Consider the following 20,298-nt stretch of genomic DNA (forward strand, 5'->3'; position numbering starts at 1 on the left):
TGTTACAGTCACAAGTAGTCTATGCTGTTACAGTCACAAGTAGTCTATAGTATTACAGTCACAAGTAGTCTATAGTATTACAGTCACAAGTAGTCTATAGTATTACAGTCACAAGTAGTCTATAGTATTACAGTCACAAGTAGTCTATAGTATTACAGTCACAAGTAGTCTATAGTATTACAGTCACAAGTAGTCTATAGTATTACAGTCACAAGTAGTCTATAGTATTACAGTCACAAGTAGTCTATAGTATTACAGTCACAAGTAGTCTATAGTATTACAGTCACAAGTAGTCTATATTGTCACAGTCGTCAATTGAATTTTGGTAGAGTGTTGAAAATCTTGAATCATTTCCTAAAAATGACGTTATTGGAAGCCACAGAGAGCAGACACAACCGCCCTCTGGTGAGACCAGGTCACCGGGTCATTCGCGTCAATCGAGTCGAATATTGCCACCAGGCTTTACGCATGAACTAACACGGTCTTTTTTGCCTTCTCAAGGGTTTTGTGCTTGAGAAAATTCTTGGGACCTTTTCTGCTCCCTCACACTGGACTGTATTGCCTCCTCGAACGTAGTGTGTGAATCCCTTTAAGGCTACGACACAGGTTCTGCCCCCCAGAGTCGCTAAGGTTTCTTTAAGGTGATGTGAATGCATCTGAATATTTTCTAACTTCAATCGAAACCTTTGCATCTTTTGTGTATCATAATATACCATCACGGTGTTTTACAAATATGTTCGCTCGAGATGAATGGGTTATTATATGTTTCTTAAAATGGTTACTTTGCCAGATTCATCCTCTAGTATATATATATATATATATATATATATATATATATATATATATATATATATATATATATATATATATATATATATATATATATATATATATATATATAAAGAGAGAGACATACAGAGATAAAGAAACAGAGAGAGACAAGTGACAGGGACACAGAGACAAGAAGACATACAGAGAGAAGACAGAGACACCGAGAAACAGAGAAAAAGACATACAAAAACATATATATATATATATATATATATATATATATATATATATATATATATATATATATATATATATATATATATACTTAAAGGGGGAATTTAGAACGTTTTAAAATTAGATATTAATCGAGGAATCTAATTCATAAACTGTATTATTTTCTGACTGATGATTAGCTTGATGTTAATACAATATTTTTATTATCTCCTATACAAGCTGTTAATACAGTACTTGAATTATCTCATATAAATCCTCTTAATACAGTATTTCTATCATCTTCTATACAACCGCCACCTCACAACTACAACATGACAAAACAGTTTCTATTTTTCGAACATAAAATCATATGTTGTTGGCTTCCTGTTCGAAATATCTCAGGGGAGCTATTGTATAACTGAAAAGCATTTTTATCCTACACCTTTGTGACACGATAAGCTCTCACTAGCCACGACGTCTGTCCAAGATAATCCCACAGGTGGCGAACACCTCTGTAATCTTCTCAAGATTTGGAACAGATGTCAACCAGGTGTCTAGCGGTGTATATCTCTGCGGATTAGAACTCTCAAACGACTTGAACGATGCCTTCTGGTGATTAGAGAGCAATTTAAAACGATTCGGACAATATCTTCTGACGATCTGAGAGCAATTTAGACGATTCGTACGTTGAATTATATTACCGTCAGAATAAAAAAAATAAACAATTTAAAAGGCAGAAGAATAAGTAAAAAAGGTGAAAAAAATAAATATGTCGACGAAGATTGGAAGAAGGAAATATGATGAAAGAATAACAGAGAATATATGAAGCATATGGGATTATAGGGAAGAAAGTCATGGGGAAAAAATTGGACCGAAAAGTTGGGAAAGAAAAGATGGAAAGGAAAGAGAGAGAGAGAGAGAGAGAGAGAGAGAGAGAGAGAGAGAGAGAGAGAGAGAGAGAGAGAGAGAGAGAGAGAGAGAGAGAGAGAGAGAGTGAGAGAGAGAGAGAGAGAGAGAGAGAGAGAGAGAGAGAGAGAGAGAGAGAGAGAGAGAGAGAGAGAGAGAGAGAGAGAGAGAGAGAGAGAGGAAGGGGGGAGGGAGAAAGAATGAGAGCGAGACAAAGAGAGAACGAAAGAAAGAGAGAAAGAGAAACAGAGAGACAGAAATAACAAAAAAAGACAGTAAGATGTGTGACAGGCACGCACCAGGTAATTACAGAACCATTACTGTAACTGTTGGCGTCTCTAAGCAGTGTGCAACAACTTCTTGTACCGTGTTTGTTGGTGTTGTGTAATGGACCATTTTGGGCGAGACCTCGCATTATGCAGATGGCCTGACTCTGCCTCCTTCCCTCGCTAATAATATGTGCAAAAAACATTGTATTATTTGCTAGCAATGTAATTTACCTTGCTCTAGTTCCACCTGAAACTTGCTTTATGCAAAGTTTTTTAACAGGTATGTCAATGTTACAATGTTTATTTGTTTGAGAGTTGATTAAAGCTATTTATTTTCTCCGTTATCGATGGTACTCGATATATTTGGAAGTTTTTTCCTCTGATTATTTAGAGAATAATGTTTGTAGCTTTTCGTGAAATTTCTCCTGTCCACTGAACATCTGTAGCTCCTTCTGTCCACTGAGCATCTGTAGCTCCTTCTGTCCACTGAGCATCTGTAGCTCCTTCTGTCCACTGAACATCTGTAGCTCCTTCTGTCCACTGAGCATCTGTAGCACCTCCTGTCCACTGAACATCTGTAGCTCCTTCTGTCCACTGAGCATCTGTAGCACCTCCTGTCCACTGAACATCTGTAGCTCCTTCTGTCCACTGAGCATCTGTAGCTCCTCCTGTCCACTGAGCATCTGTAGCTCCTCCTGTCCACTGAGCATCTGTAGCTCCTCCTGTCCGCTGAGCATCTGCAGCTCCTCCTGTCCACTGAGCATCTGTAGCTCCTCCTGTCCACTGAGCATCTGTAGCTCCTCCTGTCCACTGAGCATCTGTAGCTCCTCCTGTCCACTGAGCATCTGTAGCTCCTCCTGTCCACTGAGCATCTGTAGCTCCTCCTGTCCACTGAGCATCTGTAGCTCCTTCTGTCTAGTAGACACCTCAAACTTCGCAATTTCATATCATGACAAATGGTCAGTTTCCTTCATCTGTATCCATCCATCTCTTGTGTTTAATTACAAATATATTTCCACAGATGGCGTGTTATTCGTCCCCGGCTCCCTCCCTACCTCTGTAGGAGAGAGAGAGAGAGAGAGAGAGAGAGAGAGAGAGAGAGAGAGAGAGAGAAGCAGAATAACAAAGAGGCAGAGAGAGAACGAAAGATATTACGATAGAGAGAAAGCTTTTGATTCACATTAATTACAAAATGACTGTTGCAACATTGAACCAATATATGCAATCTCCTGAACGTGTACTCACCTAATTCTGCTTGCGGGGGTTGAGCTCTGGCTCTTTGGTCCCGCCTCTCAACCGTCAAATGAGTGTGTGTTTGTGCTATCTCCCCGTCTCAGTGAATGCTCGAGCGGTTGACTTTCGTGCTAGAAAGAGGAGGAAAGCGAAATAATACGTAGATCATTGATTAGCCTCCAGGTGACAGCCAAATTGGTTGATTACACTCTTGTATGGAACTAAAAAGCTGCGCAATTGCATCGAATTGGCAGCCAAATTGACAGCTTTGTTCAGGGAACCAACGACCAATTACAACGCTCTGTTGGGGCTATTACTACTAAAATGCTTCCAAACGACAACGTTATTTAAAAGTTACATTAGATTTTCTTTTTTTTTTACTTTTTGGACAGTTATATGGAAATTTTACTTGACTGATAAAATATTGTTCAATATAATTAAGGTATGTGAAAGACTTTTTGTTATTTAATTTCATTGGATAAAATACTGACAAAAAAATCCCAAAATAGACAGCTTTTGTTAAGCTTACTAAAACATTGTGTAAAATAAAGCTTTAGGTTATAAAATGAACGGACTAAAGTTATAAAACAGCTCTCGGATAATCCACAGAGTATTGGGACAAAAAAAATGATGATATTTTTTATCAATAACGCAGAGAATTGCAGAATGAGTTTCGTGTGTGGTAATACTGTTGATTTTGTGCGTTACTGTCATGTGGACCTTTGTCACTGTCATATGGACCTTTGTCACTGTCACATGGGCCTTTGTCACTGTCATGTGAACCTTTGTCACTGCCATGTGGACCTTTGTCACTGCCATGTGGACCTTTGTCACTGTCACATGGGGCTTTGTTACTGTCACATCGGGCTTTGTCACTGTCATATGGACCTTTGTTACTGTCACATGTGGCTTTGTTACTGTCACATAGACCTTTATCACTGTCACATGGACCTTTGTCACTGTCATGTGGACCTTTGTCACTGTCACATGGACCTTTGTCACTGTCATGTGGACCTTTGTCACTGTCATGTGGACCTTTGTCACTGTCACAAAAACCTTTATCACTGTCACAGAGACCTTTATCACTGTAACAGAGACCTTTATCACTGTCTCAAGGACCTTTCTCACTGTCATCTAACCATCTAACCTGCTCACAGCCCCGGCCCAGCACACGGGTCCACTCCCTCTAATCTTTATGAGCCAACAACTATAACAAAAAAAACAGGACAAATATATAAGCCGAGATATATAATACCAACAAATCAGAGCATTTTCCATTACTTTCATTGTTCTGTGAACCGCATTCCGTGCGACGAGGGTTTTCACGATGAGTTATGACCAGTAAACAGTTGGGGGCGGTAATAGGTTCTGTCATTAATCGAAGAACGTGCTAAGCCAGTGTGACTATGGAATATTTGGAGGATATGAGACAAACTGAGAGCTGGGGAAATTGACAGTTGAGAGGCGGGACCAAGGAGCCAGAGCTCAACCCCCGCAAGCACAAATAGGTGAGTACAAATAGGTGAGTACAAACAACACCTATCTGTTGATTGACTGTTGAGAGGCGGGACCAAAGAGCCAGAGCTCAACCCCCGCAAGCACAAATTAGTTGAGAGTACAAAATGTTGATATTGTTCACCGCTGGGTTAAAAATTGGTTGATTTAGTGAAATCAGACACACAATATTGACGGTACATTGGCCTAATCAGCAGCGGATTTGAAAGCTTAAGCTGGCTATCTAGGTTACAGCCCTAACCTGACCTGATTACTTAATGTCATTACAGGACATAACTTAATTCTCTCTATCTCGGTGTTCCAGTTAAGTATCCTACTAAAGTTAAGGGATCCGGAGGGGTGCGATCCGGACGACATGAGGATGTGATCCAGTTAAGTATTAGAGCAGACGTTGCATATAAGAAGGATATTTTGCAAGTTATATTCATGGCGGTAGATAGTATAGTGCAGTTGACACACTGCCTTGTCATTCTCTTCCCTGCCTATCATCCTACTCCCCACATTCTTACATCCAAACTCTCTTACCTACCTCACCCACCGTCTTATCTCCCCACAATCTTACCTCCCTAACCTCCTACCTCTGTTCTTCATTTAAATCCTCGTCATTGTCCCTGGTGGTGGCTGGTTGTCCTGTGTCAACAATCCCTCAGACACAATGAGCTACAACTCACTCCTTCATAAACATGCTCCATAACCCTCCCTTGGCCTGGCTCCAGGTGCTAGAACACAGGATTTTGACACATTTCACACAGCAAAAACACTGAGTTGGATCCAGCTTATACGCTGTATATACTTGGTTAACACGAGACCTTGCTTGATACATCAAATGCTGTATGACATTATACAAGTTAATGATCTACTTATCCCTGAGTTGGGTCAAATATATCCTAACAACTGACGCTGGCTGAGGAGTATACCCCTTAAGACTTCGAATGTGTCAGGAATGTTGTACGTGAAGACGTGAAAAGTTGTGAATTGGCACTGCTTTGGGTGAGGTATTTTCAGATTAATAGATGTGTACACAGTGCTTGATACTTATGCAAGGGATAGGTGGGTGGGGGACAGAAAGGTGAGGTGATGGTTTATGGGTGGGGGATGGGGATGGTCCGGGGGATGGCTGGGGGATGGGTCGGTAGATGGGGGCAGGAAGGCGAAGTGAAGGTATATATATTTCGGGTGAAATTAATTCCTTAGGGAAGATTTAGGGGGTTATTATGTTGGGGGAACGGTGAGATTAAGGTCTCCGGGAGGAGATAAGATGAGATAAAGGTGTATGAGAGGCGAATAAGGTCAAGAAAAGGACATTGAATACCCTTGTCCTCATTGAACTTCAAGAATCAAAACTCTTTAGAACGTTAGAAGTCGTTATATTGATAGATAATAATTAACACCAAACATCTAAGATATGTGGTAAGATAGACGCCACACCTCGACACTTGCCAGTTCCTTTTCTCAAGGAGAACAAGGGTGTGATGCATTGCCTTCTTCCTGCCTTTAAGCTGCGAAACATTGCCACATATTTTTGACCAGACCACACACTAGACGTTGAAGGGACGACGACGTTTCGGTCCGTCCTGGACCATTCTCAAGTCGTATTCACCACAAAAGAATCGAGAAAAATTTTTTGCTCTTGAAAAAAAAATAGCCGAGTATTCCAGCTTTAATATAGAGTGCTGGTGTGATAAATTTGTTTTCTGAAATCTGGATTAGTAATAAAAATTATATTCGTGGCCAAAGCTAATTAAAATATAAAATATAAAACTTGTGGGGCGTGGGGGGAGGAGGGAGGGGGGAAAAGGGGGAATATGCTTAAAATTAAACCTTTAGAACTGATATCATAACCAAGTTTAAAACAGATAACCAACTCACACACAATAGATGAAAAGGGTTCTTATCAAGTCGAAGCAGAAATAGATGGTTGTTGTTTTAGATTTAGCTATTCAGAACGGTGTCCATGTAGCACGGGCTATGGTGAGCCCTAGATGGGCGGGGAAGCCAAAATAAGGCAAGAGAAGAGGTGAGGTGAGGTGAGATGAGGTGAGGTGTGGTGAGGTGAGGTGGGGGTGAGGCGTGGTGTGGTGAGGTGAGGTTTGATGAGGTGAGGTGAGGTGATATGGGTGAAGTCAATTTCGACGACGAGTAGAAGACAAGTCAATTACATTTCCACACTGACTCCTCGTCCCTTTCTTTATGCAGTTGTCTTTTCATCTCTGAGGGAGCTGCCTTTGGCGAGGTTTTCACATTTTTTTCTCAATTTTCCCCTTTTCTTACCTACTCTCATCTTCTCTCTTGTCTTACTATTTCTCCCGTGTTTCGCAGTTTCGACTCGATACGGCTTCTTTCATATGTGTGGGTTGAGTTGTTGGCTTCGTAAACCTAAGTGTGAAACTTTCACTGAAAAGAAATTTCCTTCACACCCTGTGAAAGGCGGCGGCTAAATGTTCAATAAGTCACGGGGCCATCCGTCTCCTGACTCCTTCTCGACGTAAGTTCGGGAAAATTTATTGAGCTCGTTCGAGTTGCTGATTTGGTAAAGGTCTCGTTGTTTTCCTTACCGGCGACACAGTTCTGTCCGCTGGGGAACTGCCTCGTATGGGACTTCTGAACTTTTCCCTATTTGCCTATTCTTCCTTTCCCTATTCTTGATAACTTTTTTTCTACATACACATGTTAGACATCTAACCCACCAATCTGAAAGTATGGGAGTTGACGACATTTCGGTCAGTCAGGACCACTACGCGACCTGATAATGGTCCTGGCGGAAATAATAGAATTTAACTATTTCATTTAATAGTACACAGACCCCAATTATAATAACGATTATATATATTCGTTATTTCAAATATTTAAAGTGAGGCCTGACGTTTGCTATTCAGGTTCATCATATGATATATCATGTTTCGTGGCTTAATCCTGGATTAGACGAAATGGTTGACCACATTACCACAATGCACTCGGGCATGGGGTTGAATGAGCTCATAAATGACTCTCCCATGCATCTGTAGGGTGGTGGTACAGTGGTAAAGCACTCGGCTTTATACCACGTGGGGTGGGAAGTTCTAGTCCCAGCAAAGGCATTTAAACTTTCATATATATATATATATATATATATATATATATATATATATATATATATATATATATATATATATATATATATATATCCTTCTGAAGATGTATTAATATACGAAAGTACTTAAGGAAATTCCTGTTTCAATTTTCCTCCGTGGTCTGACACTGTCACATTTTTAATCACGTGTTTATTTTCGTGATACACACACACACACACACACACACACACACACACACACACACACACACACACACACACACACAGCAGGAGTCATTGCTGTAAACAACCGATAGCTAGAAAGGCGGGATCCAAGAGTCAATGCTCGATCCTGCAAGCACATATAGGTGAGTACATATAGGTGAGTACACACACACACACACACACACTTTCAGGAACTATAATCTAGAAAATCGATTCATCATTCTAATCCTTATGTGTATCGTCTACTGCAGTTCTCACCCCTTGCTCCAGTAGTTTACAGGGTTTACAAGAGTTTACAAGTTTAGCATCCAAGTGTTTCCCCCAGCAAGTGATAACAACATTCTACAACTTGCTGGCGGATATGAAACACCTGTTAGCCAACTTAGAAAAGTGGCACCTGTCCCCTGAGAGCTTATAGGACGCCCGCTATAGAAAAAAAGTTAAAATGGGTGCCCCTGGGGGAAATAATATGGATATTTTAAAAGAGAATCAGACACTAAGACAATAATTTAGATTTTAGACAATAATTAGGTCAGAAAAGGAATGATAACGAGAGATGTTATCCTGGCCGGGGAATATTGATCGGGCGCCAATCTTTAACTGTTGCCTCTATTCACCCAGCAGTGAATGGGTACCTGGTTGTTAAACGATTCGGCCTGGGAATATTAGGATTAAAGACCTGCCCGAATCGCTACGCATGCTTTTACGTAGCATTGAATACCCTCAATGCTTTACAAGAATTTAAAAACTCTTGTATATATCAACATATCAATATATCAATAATGTTGTCACTCTCAGTGATAACGTTAATTCCCGAAGACTTCAAGGTCGATGACAATGATAATAAACACCTGAACCAGAATTCGTCAAAGCATTTACGTACCCACTTTGCGAAACAGGTACATCTTTCATCGATCATGGCGGCTTATTTAAACAGTTTACTAGCGTGAAAACCCTGAGAAGTGGTTCTTAAGCCCTTATAGATAATCTCATAGCACTTTGTAGCTCGTAAACTGTTCAATAAATACAAACTAAGCCGTAAATGATTGAAGAAAGATGTAAAGGTTTCGTAAGTGAACACTTAAGTAATTGATGAATTCTGTCTTGATAAATATTTTTGTATAGAAAATGCCACATTGAAATTATGAGTAATTTAAACGAAAACAATTCACTCAAGGTCCAGGAGGCCTGGTCGACGACCGGGCCGCGGGGACGCTAAGCCCCGGAAGCACCTCAAGGTAACCTCAAGGTTGATAGTTTTCAGAAACATTACTCACCACAGAGATAATATTTAACACCTCTTCAATACCAGCTCATCGTACACCTCATTTAACACGTATTAAAAACACACACACACACGTACAACAAGCACGTTCAACACACGTTTACCAAATGTTCAACACACGTTCACTACACATTTAGCAAATGTTCAACACACGTTTAGCAATTGTTCAACCCACGTTCACTACACGTTTAGCAAATGTTCAACACTCGTTTAGCAAATGTTCAACCCACGTTTAACACACGTTTAGCAAATGTTCAACCCACGTTCAACACACGTTTAGCAAATGTTCAACCCACGTTCAACACACGTTTAGCAAATGTTCAACCCACGTTCAACACACGTTTAGCAAATGTTCAACCCACGTTCAACACCCAATCAACAAACACATTCAACACCAGTTCTTCACCAGCTCAATACCAATTCACCACCAGTTCAACACGAATCAACATTAGTTCACCACTAGTTCAACGTTATTTCCACAAACACGTTCCATACCAGATCAGTGGGGCCTCGTAGCCTGGTGGATAGCGCGCAGGACTCGTAATTCTGTGGCGCGGGTTCGATTCCCGTACGAGGCAGAAACAAATGGGCAAAGTTTCTTTCACCCTGAATGCCCCTGTTACCTTGCAGTAAAATAGGTACCTGGGTGTTAGTCAGCTGTCACGGGCTGCTTCCTGGGGGTGGAGGCCTGGTCGAGGACCGGGCCGCGGGGACACTAAATCCCCGAAATCATCTCAAGATAACTCAAGAAGCACCAGTCCCATGCCTTCGCCTGCCTTATTCTTGTTCCCGCTAATTCTTCTTTTACATTCCCTTCAGTTAATAATTCTTCCTTACTTCCATTTTCCTTCAGATGTCTTTCCTTTCTCTCTTCCACTACATTTTTCCACTGTTTTCTAAATACTGTCTCTGTTTACTGCATTTTCTTTGTTCATCCCCCTTCCTTCTCCCCCTTTCTTTGTCCATGTTCCTTTCGCTTCATATTATTCTTACTTTTTTTAAGTCATTATTTGATTATTCATTTCCCTATTCTCTCAGGTCTCTCTCTGTCTCTCCCTTTCTGACCCAAACTGCTTCTTTAAATTATATATTATTCACAACTATTTTTTTTTTGTAATATTATTCTTTCATGCATATGGCAACCTACAATTATTTTGTATTGCAATGCAAAGTTGATCAGCCAATATTGTATAACTTTGAAAAAGCGTTTGTGCCCTTGATTAACTGTAGGTTAAACGTACCTGGGAAAACAGAAGGGTAGTAGACCGTTCTATTTGATGGTTGATTGTGTAGTAACAGAGGCAGTGGTGTTTTCGGTTCTCGTACCGGCGATAGAACCAGTATGTGTGACGCACTACGGGATCACCATAGCCCGTGCTACTTGGAACTTTGTTCCAGGTAGCGTATCTTTAACAACAACAACAACAAATGTGTGACGAGCTGGGGCCAGATTCACGAGGCATTTACGCAAGCACTTACGAACCTGTACATCTTTTCTCAATCTTTGGCGGCTTTGTTTTCAATTATTAAACAGTTAATGAGCTCCGAAGTATCAGGAGGCTGTTTATAACAATAACAACAGTTGATTTTGAAGTTTTCTTGCATGTAAACTGTTTAATAAATGTAACCAAAGGCGTCAAAGATTGAGGAAAGATGTACACGTTCGTAAGTACTTGCTTAACTGCTTCCTGAATCTGGCCCCCTGGTGTGTAAGCGCGTATTTCAAGACTATATACGAAGAGAGCGTACACACCCTCTAAGTTATTGCGATAATTAAGGTCATTATCAAAAGAAGACCCCAAGTTGAGAAGACTATGTAAAGGAGGAGAAGAGAGCAAGTGACGGAACTTTAGATCACAGCCTGACGCCTAGGACTTAATCAGACAAAGAGCTTTTTGCTGAAATGATTCAAGAAATCGACTTGAAAATGGTCCAGGACGGACCGAAACGTCGTCGTCCCTTCAACTTCTAGTGTGTGGTCTGGTCAACATACTTCAGCCACGGTATTGTGACTCATCGCCTGCATACTATTCAAGAAATTTTTGTAGCGAGGAAGAAAGAGTTTTATAAAGAAGACAACGAAGGAGCAACCACAGTTTAGAGAACACAGAATTCGAAACAAAGGCGAATGAGACATTAGCAGGAATAACTTAGGATCAAGTGATTCTTAAGTGATTAAGAATTAAGTGATTCCTAATTTTGAAAGCTCTCTTTATAGCCAGGTATGCTTGTTATTTTCATAATAGCTATGATGTGACTGAAATGTTTTACATGTTAATGGATATAATTCACACACACAAGACTGATGTATTTGGCCATGAGTCTTGTAAGACGAAATATGCAATTATATTTCAATTAACGCAAGGGATGGATTGTATTTAAGTGTGAGTGAGAGTTCAAAATAGTCACAATACTACATATTCACCGCTGTATTTACAATAATTACATATACACTTATACGAGAATTATACATGTATACACACAATAATTACACAGATATGCAATAATTACACAAAAACGCGTGCAATAATTACATAGAAATGCATGCGATAATTACACAGTATACGTACAATAATTACAGAGAAATACATACAATAGTTATACAAGTATTCATACAATAACTACACAGATATACATGCAATAATTACACAGAAGCACATACAAGATCTCCATAAGTATAATCAATTATCACACAAGTATACATACAAAAATTACACAGGCATACATACAATAATCGCCTAAGATGACATTCAACAAAACAGTGGAAAGCTTGAATCATATCCCACTCAAGCAGCTTGAATCATATCCCACTCAAGCAGCTTGAATCATATCCCACTCAAGCAGCTTGAATCATATCCCACTCAAGCAGCTTGAATCATTTCCCACTCAAGCAGCTTGAATCATATCCCACTCAAGCAGCTTGAATCATATCCCACTCAAGCAGCTTGAATCATTTCCCACTCAAGCGATGAGGGCCAAGTAAAAGCAATAATTGATTCGCTCAAAAAGAGGAATTAATGCTCAAGCCGATTTTTCTTCACCTCAACAACACAGATTCCTACCTTAGGGGTATAGCTAGAACTCCTCACAGCCCCTTACCTTGGTAGTGTAGTTAGGGATACACCAAGGTAGGGATACACAGTTCCCTACCTTGGTGGTGTAGCCAGAACTATACACTCAGCTCTCCCTAGCAGTTAACCAGAGTATTCAGGCGATGAGTCACAATAACGTGGCTGAAGTATGTTGACCAGACCACACACTAGAAATTGAAGGGACGACGACGTTTCGGTCCGTCCTGGACCGAATCGACTTGAGAATGGTCCAGGACGGACCGAAACGTCGTCGTCCCTTCAGTTTCTAGTGTGTGGTCTGGTCAACTAACCAGAGTATTGTTGGAATTAAATTACCATTTCGTTGTGGTATTGCCACTCTACGCTAAAATTCCTATATGAAAATATAAAAAAACAAATTGGTTTACAAACGAGGTTGGCACGATTTTTGTGTGACTTTTCCATGAAATTTCCAGAAAATCTCTCTATTAAATGCTTTTCTGCGAATTTAAGAATCACAAGTATATATATGTTCTCTACTTTCAGAAATTTGTAATTTCTTTTTCATCAATGGTTTATATTTGTATAAAAAATTTAATTAACAAAATAATTTAAGTTTATTGTGAATAGTTGCCAAGGTTCTTAATTATCAGATATTAAATAATAAAGTATTTAATGTCAATAGGAAATATATGAAGATTTATATCAACCTTTCGAATCTAAATCAGTTTCTAAGTCAGACATTTGTTTAATTTCTTGTGTTTTAATCACTATTATTTCTTAACAGATCCAATCACCAATATTTCTGTCAGAGATTTTCTAATCACTTATTACTCATTGCCTTCTCATTAATTCCCTATTGCTACTTATTCTCTTCCAATTTCCTATTGGTTGAAATTACAGTTTTTAATTTTAATCCTTCCTCGCATGAAGCCAAAATAAAATAATGGAGTCTCTTGTAAATATTTTTCTAGATCTTCTAGGTTCAGTTTTACCAAGTTTTTGAAAATGGTTTATAAGTAGATTTGTTCGTTCTAAATTCTGAAGGTTTTGTCTGATTTTTTTTATCAATTTCTTTCATTGATTGGAAGAGTGACGGCCTCTGGCAGGCTGTCACTCGACCTATAAATCTACCTATCACTTTATCTACCTATCAATCTATCTACCTTGCATCAGGCAGAGTCAGGGTTGTTAATCAATGTTTATGCGAGCAATGTTTTTTTTTTTAAGAGAGAAGTTCTTGAGAAACAGATTTCTGAATTCTACAAAAATTCCTCAAAAAAAGTCTACAACTTTTTTACAACATGCTACAACATTCTCAAAAATACATGTGTCTATTGAATTTGCATTTCACACGTCAAAATGATCCATCATAGGTAGTTTTTGTTACAATAATACTTGTTTTTAAATTGCTCACAATTTAAAAAAAATCCATTCTCTTTCAGGCTGGTATATTTTTTGACAGATATTTTACAAATTCACAGACTTCATCAATTATAAAATACTTTAAATTTTCAATTCTACAAATTTTTCCTTTATTATGCATATGTGAATAATGAAGATAGAGTTTAGAGTACAACATATGTTGGCAGGAGAAGGGGGGGGCATATGTAGGGTGATACATGTTGCTATGACAGGATGTATGTTGGCAGGGGGACACGTGTTATCATGAGAGAACACATGTTGGCACATGGACACATATTGGCAGGGGGGAGAGAGAAACAATGATGGCAAGGGGTGGAATACATGTTCTACTTTAATGAACAAGTTAGCCGAGGCTGATCGACCCTTCAAGCGTCACTCTGCCAATACTCGTGTCATCTCTGGCGTCGACCCCTCAGCCACATACCTAGCGTCGACCCCTTCATCAGTACTTTAAAATGGATGAATGCGTCTTTGGGGTCGGCCGTTGCATGGAGAAGCGGCCGACCTGAGGCCGGGATCCGGATTAATGATAATTTAGTTTCTGTTCACGGAAACTGCCTGCTAGATATCATATATGATTGTGTATACAATAATGATGATCTGATAAATTTACGTCTATGGTGATTTGTAAATTATGATGTGAAATTTAACTTCCCGTTGCAAGCCAGAAATGATGCAACCCTGGTATGTTGCAAAACAGAGGTATTGCGATGCTACGACTCAGATATATTGCAACACAGAGGTATCAGAAGCCAGTGATGTTGCAATCGATAAGTGTTACACACAAGAAAGAAATAGCAACCCAGAGGAGTTGAAACTCAAAGAACTTGCAACCCAAATTTGTTGCAAACCATATGTGTGGCAAGCTAGAGGTGTCACGAACCAAAGTAGGAAGCAGAGGTGTTTCCAAACAGGGTTTCTGCAAATTTGCAAAACATTTTTTTCACATTGTTTTGCCTGTGTATAATCTGGACTATTATGTGATCTCCGGCTTCAATGATTGCGTAGTTTGACTCAATACGACAATTTCATAATGATGGGAAATAACTTTTCTAGGAATAAGTCACCTGTTTACACCTGTGGGACATTCGGAAGCTCGGCCTACACTCATTTAAAAAGGAATTGTTTGCTTGCTATGCTTATCTCTAGGTGTCATACTGTGTTTCCTTTCATCTCTAGTGTGTAATATTTTGCTTGCTATCCTTATTTCAGATATGTGCTATTTTTAATGATATTCACAAAAACTGTTTACTTAAAATATTCCCCTCTGTCTCTAATCTCCTGCTTTTCAATAAGAACTCCCAAAGCTTTAACAAGAAAGTCATCCCTACACACCAGTACATCTAGACGTTCTATATTTAAAAAAATAATTACGTGCTTTGACAGTTGATATTTATTTCGATAATAGATCGCATGAAGACACAGATTGAGAGTAGCAGAGGATTGGAGTTGACATATTCACATTTTTTTTTTGCTTTGAGTGGTTGGCAAAACGTAATCTTCTGTATCTAGGGATGATGTGATGTGTTTATTGTACTATGATGCCGGTATGTGGTGTTGGAATGAACAGGGGAGCAGTTACACTAGGGAGCAGTTACACGGAGAGGCTATGGGATCCAGTAAGTTCAGTAGAACTTTGGTTTCAACCCTTTTCCCTCTTGTTGCGCAGTCGATTAAGGCAGCGTCTGGGATGCTCCCGGACGCAGGTTCGAATCCTCGTCACGGCCCTTGTGGATTTGTTCGGGGGAGCAGTTAATCCTGTCAATATTGTTGTGTCTTGCACCTGTGTTGTAGTTCTCCTCTATCATATATCATGGCTGATAATTATTGAAGGTTCGCTCAGAAATTTAGTTCCGTTCAGCATTGGGGTGATTTTGCCTGGTTACTTAAAACAATACATAAGAATTATAATTGCTATGTATATTTACTCAAAAATATACATAACAATTATATTCCTCAGTCACAAAGGTATATTATTTTAAAATATCTGACTCAAAAGTTTAGGAAGGTAATCCAACTTATTCAAAACTATATTTAATATAAATTTACTGATTTTCGTTCGTTGGCAGTAAGTTTTATAGAGGCAATTACAGTTCTTCATTTTGTTTAATTTTCAATTTGAAGTTTTACTCATAGCGTGCGGCCTGTCAAGGCAAAAATCCCAGTACATATTTATGTATATATATTATATTGCAGTATATTAGAACACGGTTTACATAGAGTGCAGTCCCTCCGTATCCGGACTCTGTACTTCGGCAGATTGAGTTTCAATTGCAGCAATGTTTATGAGGTTGAAGTGAAGACTGTTAGCTTTATTTTGTAGGTAATTGTTGTCTTGTAAGGGGAACCGTTAAGGAATTACAGCTGATAAGTAATTGAATGGATTATTATTCTCGTAAATAAAGGTGTTTGTGTGTGTGTGTGTGTGTGTGTGTGTGTGTGTGTGTGTGTGTGTGTGTGTGTGTGTGTGTGTGTGTGTGTGTGTGTGTATTCATCTCAGTAATTATTCATGAAAACTTTCCGGCTGCCTCAGCATCTTGGAATTGAAAACCAAAGTAATGCTCTCCCCCTGAATCCTTGCCTCGTCTCAGCCACACACACACACACACACACACACACACACACACACACACACACACACACACACACACACACACACACACACACACACACTTTCTCTCTTTCCACCTGTTAAGAAGAAAAAAAATATATATATTCGCTGGTGCCGGGAGCTCAGTGCCAATTGCATTTCCGTTCCTCGATGCATCGTAAATATGCCATACTTCCAGGTAGGCTCAGGCACCCTCGGTCTGGGGCACCATCAGGAATGGTTCGGTAAATTTGACAGAAATATAGATTTTGATATTTTTCGGGATATGAACAATGGCTTTTTTCAGTGTGGTTATTTGGCATCAAAAGGTCCTTTGTTTTCAAACGATATATATATATATATATATATATATATATATATATATATATATATATATATATATATATATATATATATATATATGGCAAGTCTGACAATGCCACACACACACACACACACACACATATATATATATATATATATATATATATATATATATATATATATATATATATATATATATATATATATATATATATATATATATATATACATATACCTCTGGATTGAAAGAAGCATTAGACAGAGTGTTCATTACATAAATTGCAATTGGAAACGCGACTGATTGACGTCGAAGTGAAGCAGCATTATTGTCTAAATGAAAGAGTATTGATGTTGAAGTGAAACGGTTGCACTTTGTTAAGAATATATGGATAAGAATATATGTGTCAAGCGTATTTCTCCTACACGATGGTTATTAAACATTTTTACATCTAGAAAATCTTTGACCATTTATGAGCTTCAAAATGCAGGTAGATGGTACACAATGCAGGTAGATGGCACACAATGCAGGTAGATGGCACACAATGCAGGTAGATGGGAACACAATACAGTCAGGAGTGGTTGGAGAGAGAGAGACGAGCCCCGTCAGGAAGTGTCGTGCAACTCTGCAATAAACTAGGCAAATATCCCAGCTAGTGACTGCTGCCTGACTTGCATCACGGCAACAAGGGACCTGCAATATAGCAAACGTCCCTCTCTTGCCATAAACCTTTTCCTTGAAGTTCCTTAAGCAAGATTTGTATAATTGGAAAAGTGCATAGCTGCTTATACTGAATCATTTAAGGATTCAGTATTATTTTCAATAATATTACAGAAATATGTAGTTTTAAGACTACACTGGATGACAATGACGAGAATGCAGTTCAAGAACTACACTGAATGCCATTAGGAGAATACAATTATAAGACTACACTGGATGACATTGAGGAGAATACAGCTCTAGGACTATACTGGATGACATTGAGGGGAAGTGCAAAATAACAGGACCACCTTTCTATTTCACAGGAATGACATTTCTCTCTGTAAAGAGCGGTGATGTGTCTGAACCTAGCGTGTCTGTCACATGCGTGTCTACAAGCAATTTTGTTCTTCCTCCAAACACATAATTTCTCACTGACTATTGTATTATTATTTTTGTTTTAATGTATGAAAAATGTCCATGGTTCCTTGTGGGCGTGTAAGGGGAAGGTGAATAGATGAATAGGATGATACGTTTGCCACACAAAAGGTGTATAGCTTTTCCTTAATGTTTTAAAAAGACGTCAGCCCTTGTGTAAAACATAAAAGATTGCCCTGTTTCGTACCTTTTGTTCCAAGGAGACAGATTAAACCAAATAATCTGATAAAAATGAAAGCTTCCAAAATAAAAGATATCAAGATTCAAGATAACACAATTAAAGAATGAAGTAATCCTATAGCAGTAAAGAACCACATTCGGGTTGCTGACTTCATACACATTCATGAAATAAATCCTACCGTCGACATTCAAAGCACAGGTGCCAACATTCAGTGCACATGTGTTGACATTCAAACCACAGGTGTCGACATTCAAACCACAGGTGTCGACATTCAAAACACTGGTGCACAACGAACACTCGCAATATATGCAACATATGTCACCAACTCTGCAGAATTCAACGATAATTCTTACCGAGAGAACACCTCGTCACTAATTCGGACACCACAATATTTTAACAATATTGCGCCGCCCGGTAGTGAAACTAGATACCAAACTGTCGCTACTGTGCTGGGCACCATAGGTTGCAAGTGGACACCATAAATCATTAACAGACACCGTGGGGTCACCAATGAAAACCATAGGTTAGCACAGATAAGTAAAGACAGAGAGACAGACACCGATACATACAGACATATAGATGCAGATACGAACGGACAGACATAAAGACACAGAGAAAAAAGACTGACAGGATCAGAGACAGAAAAAATGAAAAACAGACTTTGACAGACAAACAAGGAGACAAACAGAAAAAGGACAGAGACAGACAGAGAAATAGACTGACAGAGATAGACTGACTGAGAGCAGACACAGACAGATAAAAAGAGAGACAGACATACAGGGAGACAGACACACAAAGAGAAAGATAGACACACACAGAGAACCAAACAGATGGACAGATATGTAAACCCAGACGCAGGTACTCGGGGACTGAGCGGACAGCACTCAGGGGTCGCAATCCAAGGGCCCGAGTTCGATTCCCGGCCGAAGCAGAAAAAAACAGAGTTTCTTTCCCTTGATACCCATGATACCCTAGCAGGAAATTTATACCCGAGACTTAGACAGCTTCTACGGGCTGCATCCCGGGTATATATGTGTGTCTGTGTGTGTGTAAGAGAGGTAAAAATATGTAGTAAATATGATGGTGGATATTAGGTTAGAAAAAGCGAGATTTTTGAACTACTCGATCCTACAGACATAAATAGTAGATACAAATATACTGCAAATACACACTCGCACAACTCTATACTCGTGTGACGAGTTTTAGAGTATGCCACGCCATCATGGAGCCCCCATCTAAAAAAAAACCATAAAAACTCGAAATGGTTCAGAAGTTCGCAATGAGGCCCATCCCTCGATGACTGAACTGAACAAGAGACTCAAAAAACTAGACCTGGCGACGCTAGAAAATAGGAGTGAGGGGAGACGCATAAAATACGTAAGAGGGATTGAAAGAGTGGAAAAAAATGTTCGTAAAAATAGCTATAGAACAACAGGGCATAGGTGGAAGTTCGAGAAACAGATATGCCACGGAGATGTCAGACGGTTTGTGGTATAAGTGTAGTGGTCAAGTTCTTCCTGAATTTCATCTCCCCATCCCTCTACCTCCCCCATCCTTTCCATTCCCTATGGACATCAAAGCTAAAGCTAAAGCTAAAGTGGGCAAGTGGAATGAACTAAAGGAACAGGTTGCAGGATCGAGCTCCATCCTGCCTAGCACAAATAGCTGTGTATAAAAAGGTGAGATGACTTATACAGTGGACCTCGCATTCTTCTGGTCAGCGTCTGCGACTCACAATTAAGGCACCCGGGTTCGATTCCGCACCAAGACACCTGTTGTGGGCTGCTTCATAGGGGTGTGTGTGTGTGTTTGTGTGTGAGAGAGAGAGAGAGAGAGAGAGAGAGAGAGAGAGAGAGAGAGAGAGAGAGAGAGAGAGAGAGAGAGAGAGAGAGAGAGAGAGAGAAGTATATGTAACATATGATATAGAAAATAAGACGGGTGTATATTGGACAGCCGGTGGATAGAAAGGTGGGGCACAAGAGCTAACAGATCTCTCCTGAAGGCACAAGCAGGGGAATATAATTAGATGAACACTCACACTCACACAAACACACAGTGTCAGAGTAGTTAGTGAATGGAATGCATTAGGCAGTGATGTGGTGGAGGCTGACTCTATACACAGTTTCA

This window comes from Procambarus clarkii, chromosome 58 (assembly GCF_040958095.1).
Source record: "Procambarus clarkii isolate CNS0578487 chromosome 58, FALCON_Pclarkii_2.0, whole genome shotgun sequence".
NCBI lineage: Eukaryota > Metazoa > Arthropoda > Malacostraca > Decapoda > Cambaridae > Procambarus > Procambarus clarkii.